Source organism: Maniola jurtina, chromosome 4 (assembly GCF_905333055.1).
Source record: "Maniola jurtina chromosome 4, ilManJurt1.1, whole genome shotgun sequence".
Classification (NCBI taxonomy): Eukaryota; Metazoa; Arthropoda; class Insecta; order Lepidoptera; family Nymphalidae; genus Maniola; species Maniola jurtina.
In genome coordinates, this window is record NC_060032.1 from 3365556 (window position 1) to 3377510 (window position 11955).

Consider the following 11955-nt stretch of genomic DNA (forward strand, 5'->3'; position numbering starts at 1 on the left):
ATTTATTTGTTTACCTAAAATATAAATAAGTTTTGATTTTTGGGCATCGGATACAGTGAATTAGTTTGAGGTACATAATTTAAAAATTATTTTGTACTTTTTAGAGCTTTTGAAGTCACTCACTATAAAAAAAATATAGAAAAGTTAAATAGATGGCTTAACATAATACAAGTACGTAGTGGTTTTTAACCCCCGACCCAAAAAGAGGGGTGTTATAAGTTTGACGTGTGTATCTGTATATTTGTGTATCTGTCTGTGGCATCGTAATGAACCGATTAAAAAAAACTAAATTAATTTAGTTTTTTTTTTGTTTGAAAGGTGGCTTGATCGAGAGTGTTCTTAGCTATAATCCAAGAAAATCGGTTCAACTGTTTGAAAGTTATCAGCTCTTTTCTATTTACTGTAACCTTCACCTGTCGGCGGTGTTATAAATTAATAGTAGAAGCAAGATTATAGTTTTGGAACTTTAATTAGTTTCCCAAATAGTATCTTATTTTGTGAATTACCTACTAGTAGACTGCCAGTAGACACCCAGACTTGAGTTAATTAAGGAAAGCTTGTTTGTATATTTGTGGTTTATATATTTTACTAGGCTGTGGCACATAATTATTGTTAACTAACAATTAGCTGGATTATGGGTGGAAAGAATAAACAGCGTCTGTTATATATTTAGTTAAATGTTATACTTGTTATTTAATCAAACATGTACCGAAACATATTATTATTTGGTTAGTGTACTTGTAAAGGTATAATTAGATACCGCTGTACCTATAATTACGTTGAATGAATGAAGCATTGCGGGCGTAAATTAAATAACCCAAAAACATAGAGCAAAGGAAATTATAGACATAGACATTTTGTGGGTAGTTTCTAAGTAAGTTAAAGATAATTCACAATAATTACGGCTGGGTCATGTTGTAGCATGGAAACAGATACACAAAAACTTCAAGATTAAATTGTATGGAGATTAATTGAAAGTAGGAGATGAATTGAGAGTACTATGACTAACTTTTAAATGTAAAATTAACTAACCTACCTGTAGATACGTTAAGTTCTATCATAGTTATGTGAAAGTTTCGTTCAAAGGGATTAATAATACTTGAAGTACGGCCTAGTGTGTCACCAGATTCACATATATTTAGGACTAGATGATGCCCGCAGTTTCGCCCGCGTGGATTGGTCACATCCCCTGCAGCATGAGGATTGAAGAGTTGGAATCCAATTTTTTTATGGAACAATGTCCCAAAGTTCCCTTAGCAATTAAAAAAATTACGCAAATCGGTTCAGAAATCAAAGAGATATCAGTGTACATAGGTAGAAAAACACAACTCCATTTTCCAAAGTTGGTTAAAAAAGTCGTCTATGTTACTCCTTGGTTAATCCTCTACTTGTCTGTGAAAGTTTCGTCAAAATAGGTTTAGCTATTCCGAAGATTAGCCCGTTCAAACAGACCCGACACTTCAATTTTATTTATTAGTAATATAATATATAGATTTATAGGTAGAAATCATTAAAAAAAATCAAATAGATAGGTGTCTTGCCATTTGCAAAATGGGAGATTTATACGCTCTTGTTATTTAATATTCATAAGCCTTTTCAATGTAAATTTTGCATTGTCATTAAATTTTTGTTTGGATTGTAACAATTTTACACGGGCTTTGAAGTATTTTTCATTGTGTTAGATCGACATTTAGATTCGCAACTAACAGAAAGGTTATTTGTGTAGTAAGTAATGTTTTTCCCTCCTATTTTAACATACAAATATATCACTATAATATGTATATCAATAATATAACATAATATCTATTAAGCTTTTTTCATAAACACTTTCTATCTTTGTTGATAACTACTTATTCTGTTCCCTTACAAACTCTCGCACTGCCAAGGGTCACTGGTAGAGATCTCTTATAGAGACAAGTGCTTCCCTGACCATTTTTTCTTTATTGTTGCAATCTTCTTGTGCAAATAAACTTAATTAAAATAAATAGAAATTATACGATTTTTCTCGAGCGCTCCGTCCATCCGTTCCGCTAGTCTATTAGAAAAAAGCAATAAATTGCTGGAACAACCTTCCGTCTGCCGTTTTTGTTGTGATAGCGATAATGCATTTTAAAAGGTTCCTTTAAGAGAATTTTACGGGCTAATGGAATAATTTAGATATTTTTAGTATTGTGAGTAGGTTGAACAAAGTAAAATTTTGTTTTTAACTACCCACACCGTGGTTCTGTTTTTTACCCGACTGCGGCAAAGCCAAAAGGAAGGTTATGATTTTAGCAGTCTATGGATGTATGTATGGATGTGGGTATGTTTGTATCCAGATTCTGTGTGTTCCACTGTAGCGCCTAAACTACTGAGCCGATTTTGATGAATGAGGTGTCAATCGATTCGTCTTAAAGGTCCGGGTGACATAGGCTACATTTGATACGATAAAAATTGACCTAACGGATGTTACATGAAAAAAAAGTGGGGGTCTCCAAATTTTGTTTATTGCTATTGAGAGAGGAGAAAATTCTGAGTTCATAAATATAAATCTACAACAACATTAAAATATACTATAATATTTCTGCGTTTATTAAGACGATCGCAATAGGGTTTTAGTTTTCAACTTTATCTTGTCAGACAAAATAAACTGCGAAGAATAACAAAGCAAGTACGTGCGAAAACAATTTCTTGGATCAATATGATGTCCTTCTACGACTTTTGGCCACGGCGGCCAATCTGTACCCTTAGTACATGGTTTTATTCTCACCAACGTTGATAGTTTGAGAGTCAAACACTTTAGTGTTACAGTAAAAAGGCTCTTAACCTCCTTGTTTTAATGTTCAAGTTTGAAAATATATTTACAACCAGCGCTCCAAGCGGAAACCTTGTGAAATTAAAATTAACGGTACTGAATTTTTGACTTTAAATCAAGAGACCTTAGCTCCATTTTACTTTGACATTATTTTGTTTTGGCTGTTGAATACTACCAAAATTGGTGAGAAGTAAAATCTTGTACTGAGGGTTCTGTGCTTGACCACGTGGACTTCGTGTTGGAATTATTAGATTTTTCGGTATGAAAAGTAGCCTATGTCTGTCTCCAGGGTGCAAACTACTCTGTCTGTACCAAGATTCAAGATTCAAGCTTCATTTATTCAATCTAAGTTCTTAAACTATTTTATAGCACAATAAGTTATTCTAAATATTATTTTATAATATTTTGCTGTGTGTTATTTGTTAGTTGATGTGCCTAAATTCCAAATTTCCAATTTCCAATTAAATTCCAAACTTCGTCAAAGTGGGTAAAGAGGATGTGCCTGGAAAAGTAACAGACAAATATTATGACACTCAGACAGACTTAATTTCGCATTTATAACATTAGTATGGAGGAATGGATCGTTAAATTTTTACCATTCCCTCAAAGATGACCAGCGGAATTCAATTTCCGGATAAAAAATTAATGGCAGAGTCGCGGCAATTCCGCCCCCGCGACAGGCTCTCTACACGTGTATTCCGGACGGCGGACTTTGTGGAGTGGTTTCATATTGCTTTTCACAATGGTGGACACTTTTACAGTGATATTCTAGCAATGTTCCGCGGGTTTTATATTGCTGCTTGTCTGTCTGCTTGTGTGTGTGTGTGTGTGTAATTTACATTGTTGAGGGGTGTGACCCCTTTCCATTAATCACATGACTTTCCGAGGTATCCTATTTTTTATTAACAGAGTAATTTTAGGACATTTGTGCGTTCTCAAACTGTAAAACGCCCGACCCAAAAAGAGGGATGCTATAAGTTTGACGTGTGTAGGTATCTGTCTGTGGCATCGTAGCTCCTAATCATATGGACCGATTTTAATTTAGTTTTTTTGTTTGAAAGGTGGCTTGAACGAGAGTGTGAGCTGTAATCGAAGAAAATCGGTTCAGCCGTTTGAAAATTATCAGCTTTTTTCTAGTTACTGTAACCTTCACTTGTCGGGGGTGTTATAAATTTTTAATTTTCTATTTTTTCCAAGTTCTTAAAAACCCTAAATCCATGCCGATGAAGTTGCGGGCACCAGCCCGACAAGACAAAATAAGCAAGTGTAGGCGACACTCCCAAGTGCCCTCCCGCATGTCACGATCACTTGGCTCAAATTCTATGATAAATATAAACCCACACGTACATAACGTCAAATTGTGTGGGATAACTTAGCTGCTTATTTGAACTTTGTGACCTTTTTGAAAAGATGTAGGAGTAGAAGTCGTATAAAGGAGATCGCATACGGCCGGAGGTTGATCAAGAGCCACCAGAACTGAAAAAGATGCTGGGCACAGTCTTCAGTACTAAAAATGCACTCACTTTGCTTATTTCACTTTCTTCAAGGTTTTACTTCAACGCTGACATACTTTAATGCGCCCAAAGCATTCATATCTTGCAGTTGATAATACACGCATTTTAACCCCCGACCCAAAAAGCGGGGTGTTATAAGTTTGACGAACTTCACTTGTCGGTTTTTAATTTACACTTGTTACTATTAAATCATGCATTGCGAGCTTTTGCAGATCTGGCGATTCTTACGTTGATTGCATAAAATATCGTTTTACCATTATCATCATCAACCCATCACCCGCTCATCACTGAGCACGAGTCTTTTCTCATAATGAAAGGGGCTTCTGTGTCTCTATAACGTTCCCACATTATGGAGAACTCTCAGGCCTGCAGGTTTCGTCTGTTAAAGCAAGTGATATTTAATTGCTTTAAAACGCACATAACTCAAAAAAATTAGAGGTGCGTGTCCGGAACTGAATTCCTGACCTCCCGAGTAGAGGATTGTCATCTTAACCACTTGGCTATCACGGCTAACGTTTTATACGGTCACCTTTACATGTTATTTTAAACGTGGGTTGAATACATAGTAGTGAATAGTAGCTGCTGAACAACATAGCAATAGAAGTCTTAAGGTGCCCACGCACTTGAACTGAACTGCAACAGAAATGCGCGTCGCGTCAGCGCCGCGACGCGCGACAGTGACGTACGCGCGTCGCGGCTGGAGAGAATATCGTGCGGGGCGCTGACGCGACGCGCAGTTCAGTTGCAGTTCAGCGAATGCGTGGGCACCTTTATCATACATTATTATTGCTATATTTATTAGACCTATTTAAGTCTCTACATCTCACGGACCAAATGATGTAGCATTTATTTACAATATTTTATTGTATAGAAGTAGGCGTTACTTTGCGGAAGTCCATGATATACAAAAACTCAAAATCTTTATTTGCTGTATAATCCGTTAAAAAGCTTGTAGCGGATAATAGCAAAAAATCAAAAAAAAAAGAGTGTTATAAGTTTGACGTGTGTATCTGTGTAGCTGCCTAGGCATCGTAGCTCCTAAACTAATAAACCAATTTTAATTTAATTTTTTTTGTTTGAAAGGTGGCTTAATCGAGAGTTTTCTTGGCTATAATCCAAGAAAATCAGTTTAGCCATTTGAAAGTTATCAGCTCTTTTCTAGTTACTGTAACCTTCACTTGTCGGGGGTGTTATAAATTTTTAATTTACACTTGGTAATGATTTAGGTTAGTACCTATTTCATTTGCGTGCCAACTTCTCAGTTTATCTACTCATATAGAAAGTCGTAAACCCAAAGTTACAAGGGGATAGTAAACTAAACTTTTAGTAAACAATACGACCATTTAGGAACTGTGTCGCAACATAACCGAAATTTATGAGCTTACAACTAACTGTGAAGGTTCTACTTGTTGATACATAGTTAACCATAATAATAATTTACCTTGATACTAAATCGAATCTTGAGGTTTGAAGCAGATTAAGAGGGGTCTCTCCGTCACTCGCTCCATACAAACGTAGTTCCAATTTCATTTGAATATTAAGCTACCAAAGTCCATGAAATTTTGCAAACATATTCAAGAAAACTAATATCTATGCCTGTGGTTTTCCAGATTTCTGTTAAAATATTCGGTTTCAAAGTTACGCGGTCGTAAAAAATCACATACAAATCTTTGAGCCCCTGTAATTTTAAAACTACATATTTTTAGAAAAACCTAAAACACCACAGACACAGATATTAGTTTCTAGAATATGTCTGCAAAATTTCATGGACTTTGGTTGCTTCGTATTCAAATGAAATTGAAACTACAATTGTATGGAGTCAGTGACGGAGAGAGAGCCCTGTTAAGCATGCACAGCGCAAAACTGCTGGACGAGCTCATCAGGCTGAAAGGTATGCAAATGGCTCCTAGAACGTGTGCTTTTTATGGAAAAAGACTAAAGTTTAATTTATTTTTAGTAATACGCACCTAGGTTATTAGGTTGTATGTACTTACCTACTCTTTTTAACCGATTTCCAAAAAGGAGAAGGTTTCAATTTGGCACGTATGTTTTTTTTGTTTTTGCAAAACCGTTATTTAAGGTTTCCGATACAATTTTACGAGTTGATTAGAGATTTGCCATTTTAGAAATAATCCTCTACCTATATTTTAGCCTTTTAGGACCTTTCAAAAAGATCACTTAGCTTAATCCCTGTCCAAAGGGAACTCCTTTAATCTTCAACGAAATAAAAGTAAAAGGACGGGATATACGAATACATTACAAACGGACAGAAACATGTTTTTCAAGTCTTAGAATCCAAAGAGATTTAACCAAATAGTAGAGTAGGTACCTACTGTGAACGTAACAATAATATGAAATACTAGCTGATGCCCGCAGCTTCGCCCGCGTGGATTGGTCAGATCCCCTGCAGCATCAGGATTGAGGAGTTCAATCCAAATTTTTTATGAAACAATGTCGCAAAGTTCCTCTATCGATTAAAAAAGAAATGACGCAAATCGGTTCAGAAATCTCGGAGATTTCGATGTACATAGGTACAAAAACACAACTCCCTTCTTGAAAGTCAATACACCCTGGTCAATCCTCTACTTGTATGTGAAAATCCCGTTAAAATCGGTGTAGCCGTTCCGAAGATTAGCCTTTTCAAACAGACAGACAGACAGACAGACAGACAGACAGACAGACAAAAATTTTAAAAACGTGTGATTCAGTTATGGTATCGTTCAAATAACCATATGACCTTAATATGTGGTAGTTATTTCGAAATTACAGACAGACACTCCAATTTTATTTATTAGTATAGATATTCTAAAGTTTCCAGATTCTTGTGACTTGATAGTATCATTTCGAGTGAAAACCCTCACCACAATTAAAAGATCATATAAATGATAAATGCCACGAAATGCTACTGAACGTGCCAATGAAAATGACGTGGCTATGCCATTGAACAGCTCTAGTTGGTGGATGGTCTTCCACTAATAGTTAAAATACACAATTATAGAAAGACTAAAATACCAACAATTTCGATAATCATAATCATAATAATAATAGGCTTCATCCATTCATATTGTATTGACCAGCCACTTCAGACTCAATTATTTTGTTTATGCAATAACTTACAGTCAAGGTCACTACAGGCATAAGATGCCAATTGGCTCATTCACTGCGTAATGAATATTGCCATGTCGTTCTGTGACTTATAAAAAATATCTTTGATTTCCGAGTCAATTTATATTTATGACGCTCACAGTAAGACCCAATAGCATTTTCATGATAATGCAAAACCTTCGAAATTTAAGCGTGAGCCGGCCCCAAAATTGCTGAGTTTACTTTATTGGAAATCTTAATGTTGCCCTTACGACTAAATTTCATGGACCCTTTATATTTCCATATGAACAATAGAAGAAATGGTGATAGCCTAGTGGTTAAGACTTCGGCCTCCTATTTAGGGGGTCCGGGGTTAAAATATAGCACTCGATTTCAAAAATAAAAGTTTTTAGGGTTCCGTACCTCAAAAGGAAAAACGGAACCCTTATAGGATCACTCTGTTGTCTGTCTATGTGTCTGTCTGTCAAGAAACCTATAGGGTACTTTCCGTTAACCTAGAATTATGAAATTTGGTAGGTAGGTAGTTATTATAGCACAAGTACATGAATAAATCTGTAAACTGCGAATTTGTGGTTACATCATTAAAAAAAATTAAAATGTGTTTCAATTTTCAAAGTAAGATAAATATACCAAGTGGGGTATCATATGAAAGGGCTTTACTTGTATATTCTTATTAATTTTTAAGTATAATAGTTTTTGATTTATCGTGCAAAATGTTGGAAAAAATACCCGAATACGGAGCCCTCAGTGCGCGAGTCTGACTCGCACTTGGCCGGTTTTTTCTTTCTTTCTTTCTCTCACTTGCTTCTTCCAACGATGTGATTTCCAGTGCAAGGCGCGATAATAATTTACTGCTTTTCGCTTTGAAGCGATCTGCCAGGCATGAGGCAACCAGGTTGCATAGGATATAATGACCAAGAAATGGTTAAGAATACACTTACCTACATACAGATATACATACAAATTATACATATACATACAAAACAAAAAGTACAATAATAATAAAACAAAATAAAAGCCACAAGACGCAAGGTGAGGAGGTACTTACGTAAGTAGAAGATGGATTACATCGTTACAACTTCCGTGTTGGGTTCCATTTTTTATTTAACTTGAAGTCGGCTTGAAACGTGCCTAAGTAGGCACCACCGGAACTTGAAGCCATTAATGACATAAAAAAACAAAAACGAGGGGATATTCGTGATAATGCATAATAATAAGTTCGTAATTATATCCACCTTTCGCTTTAATATTTTCATTAATCACCACCCATATTATAAATGTAAAAGTATGTATGTTTGTTGGTTCTTTGGTTTAGCCTTCAATCATTTCGCAACGGAGAAATGGATCGAGATGATTTTTAAGCATGGGTATAGCTATAGACTGATTATGGCTTAGTACGGGGCAGGGGAGAACGGAAGGCAATATGTATACTAGAAGGATATTTTGGAGGTGCCATCTCAGTTGCAGGCAATGACTTTTTTTCTGTGCCAAACATTTGTTATTTTTTTATGACGTAATTAAATGATTCGTACGTGTAAAAATGCATTTTAATTGCTTCTCAGGATGTATATAATAATATGTGAAAAACTCGAGCTCGTTTAAAACCGTCTTCTTTGAAAATCATAGCGATTTTTCCTGAGACTCCTGTTTTACCCGCAGAAGGAGGTGAGTTTTTAATATCAAAAATATTATTTCTGAAGTAACCTTTGTAGTTACAATTTTGATTTTTGGGGCACCCGTAGCTGAATATACAAGAGTTCTTTTGTAATGCAATTCTCATCTGTAACTTCATTCATTATTTTTTTATTTGACCTGATATGTGATTTGCGCCAAATTTGAGAATCACCGAGTTAACAAGTGTAAATTAAAAATTTATAACGCCCTCGACAAGTTAAGGTTACAGTAACTAGGAAAGAGCTGATAACTTTCAAACGGCTGAACCGACTTCGGTTTTTCTTGGATTAAAGCTAAGAACACTCTCGATCAAGCCACCTTTCATACAAAAAAAAAACTAAATTAAAATCTGTTAATTAGCTTAGGAGCTACGGTGCCACAGACAGATGCACAGATACACAATTCAAACTTATAACATCCCTGTTTTTGGGTCGGGGGTTAAAAACCTGGAGAGTGACAAAGGTCATTTATCCCGGTAAATCAATGTGTATTCACAGGACCTTGACCTCATAATTGTTTTCGATATGACGTGGTTGTCTTGTGGAAACATCGACCCGAACCCGATATAATATGAATAAATAAATAAATATAATACGATCGGAACTTCATGTTTGAGTCCAATTTCCACTTGACCGGTTTTCTTCTACAATGTACATTGTACAATCATGTGCGTTATCGGCCCTATAGCATGCCGCAATGTCGCATTTTGCTGCTCTGGCGTAAATAAAGCTTAAATGCGGGCAGGCCAAGTGGTTTTTTTATCCAACATTTATCTAAATAATACCGGCTTCCCACGGTGCGTGATATCCCAAGACCAGCCCGCTTCGACGCACCGTGGGCAGAGTATCAACCGTGGTAGCGCAAACACGTTGTCGTCCGAGCCTTTTGCGTGGTACGTAGCATGGTCGTTGGAACCTCGTTATAGGTGTCACCAACAGTCCTCTGTGTAGGGTCTGCATAGAGGTCGATGAAACACCGATGCACGTGCTCCTGGAGTGCACGGGCACGGCAGAACAACAAGAGCGCCATTTGGGATCCCAAATCTCACTTCATGAAGCCCTCGGCAACCTGGGCGGTCTACTAGAATTCTGGAGCGAGCTTGGATTGCTGGTGGGAAGGGGCAACGCACGCACAACAGATGGAAACGTTTAAGTGCGGAAAGGAAACCAACCAGAGATAAGAAAGAAAGAAAGATGGTCGTTGATCCGCACAATCACGCACCGTGGGAATCAGGCATAATAAATTTGATTCTACCACCTGGCTGGGCTAAGCTACCCATGTGTAGCAACCGCACCTTATGCTAAACAAAATAAACTATTTGAAACATCCCACTAATCACCCAAACAATTAACAAAACATCACGTGCTGAGGCGAAATAGTGAATAGGATACAGTTTCCATTCAGGCTTGGCCTTTGTGTTTCAAACAATGTTCATTATACTTATATAGACAGTAGACACGTGTAAAGAACTAAGGATAGGCATACATTGGCTACTGTCACCTGAAGGTCTAGCCTATTTAATAGCCATAGAGTTTATAGAAGAATCTCAAATCATACACGGAACAGTGGCGATAACGACCGAACAATCGCCCATCGCGACCTTTTTACAAAAAGTCGCGATGGGCAATTTCCCTTAATCCTATCTTTTCCATAGCAGTATCAAAGATAAGACTAACAAAGGCACAGAATTTATTTGACAGAGCCACCATTATAGTCCATACAAAATGACTTCTCACGCGCCATGTTTGGGAAGTCTGTTTTTGACACAAAAACAACTTAGCTTTACTTAACTAACTTTTAAGGCCTATTCGTACGAAAGCTTTTTGACGTCCGTTAATAAAGCGTTCAGATAGATCAAATGCATTCCCAAGACGTATCTGTTCACATGTCAACGCTTTTTTATCGCGCACTGTTGTATTTTCAGCGCAACGCCGGGTTTTAACGCAACGCTTTTTTAACGCTCGTGTGAATTAGGGCTTAAAGTAAGGACTAAAATCGTACTTTTCCCATGACATTTGACACATACTTAAAGTTAAAATGGCGCGTAAGAAGGCATTTTTTTTTCTCTCGTTTGGCTTTACACAGATTAGCCAATGTCAAGTTTGTAGTTATTTACAAGTTAGGGAAACTATGTAAGTATGGACTTCGTCTGTGCCGGCGCTCGCCGACACACGCGCGGCGCCCCTTTAGAGCGCTTCCCAGTCAGTTTCACCATCAAAAACACCAGAAAAACACAAAAACTGCCCACTTTTAACAAAAAAAAAACACTCCAAAAATGCACCGCACGCGCGCCAGCAAACGCCAACACACTCGAAGTCCAAAAGGCATTTTTTACACATTAGACGTAATAATATGTAGAGTATGAACTCCAGATGTTCATTGTCCTCCTCGTGACCTTCGTAACTAGTGAGTATGTATTTATTTATATACCAAATAGCACAAAACACGTGCAAGTTCATTTTTTAATAAGCACTATTGATTTTGTAAACGTGGAAGATAAACAAAAGTAGACTTCTTGAAAGCGGTCAAAGATTAAAACTCTCCGAGAGTTCTCAAGAAATATGAGACAAATAAAACACGGAGTCACAGACACTGGCGACGTTCAATGTTAAAATAAACACTTGAGAAAACACTATAACAGCTTTCTGAACGAAAGTAAATATTGTGCTATTCAATATTATAATAACATTGTTAATGGCGATGTCATTCTTTATAAATTCAAACTTAAAAAATCCCCGACACAAAATTCTCTAAAAAGTAAATAACTTTCAAACGGTTGAACCGATTTTCTTGGATTATAGCTAAGAACACTCTCGATCAAGCCACCTTTCAAACAAAAAAACTAAAATCGGTTTATTCGTTTAGAAG

At 36.6% G+C, this 11955-nt stretch overlaps 1 long non-coding RNA gene across 1 annotated transcript; it reads left to right on the forward strand.

Annotated features, from left to right (window-relative positions):
* The first annotated feature begins 212 nt into the window (after positions 1 to 212).
* On the forward strand, positions 213 to 10985 carry LOC123864695. The gene is made up of 3 exons (XR_006795829.1): positions 213 to 227; positions 876 to 878; positions 10907 to 10985. It is a non-coding gene; the product is annotated as an uncharacterized LOC123864695 (long non-coding RNA).
* Positions 10986 to 11955: the final 970 nt, after the last annotated feature.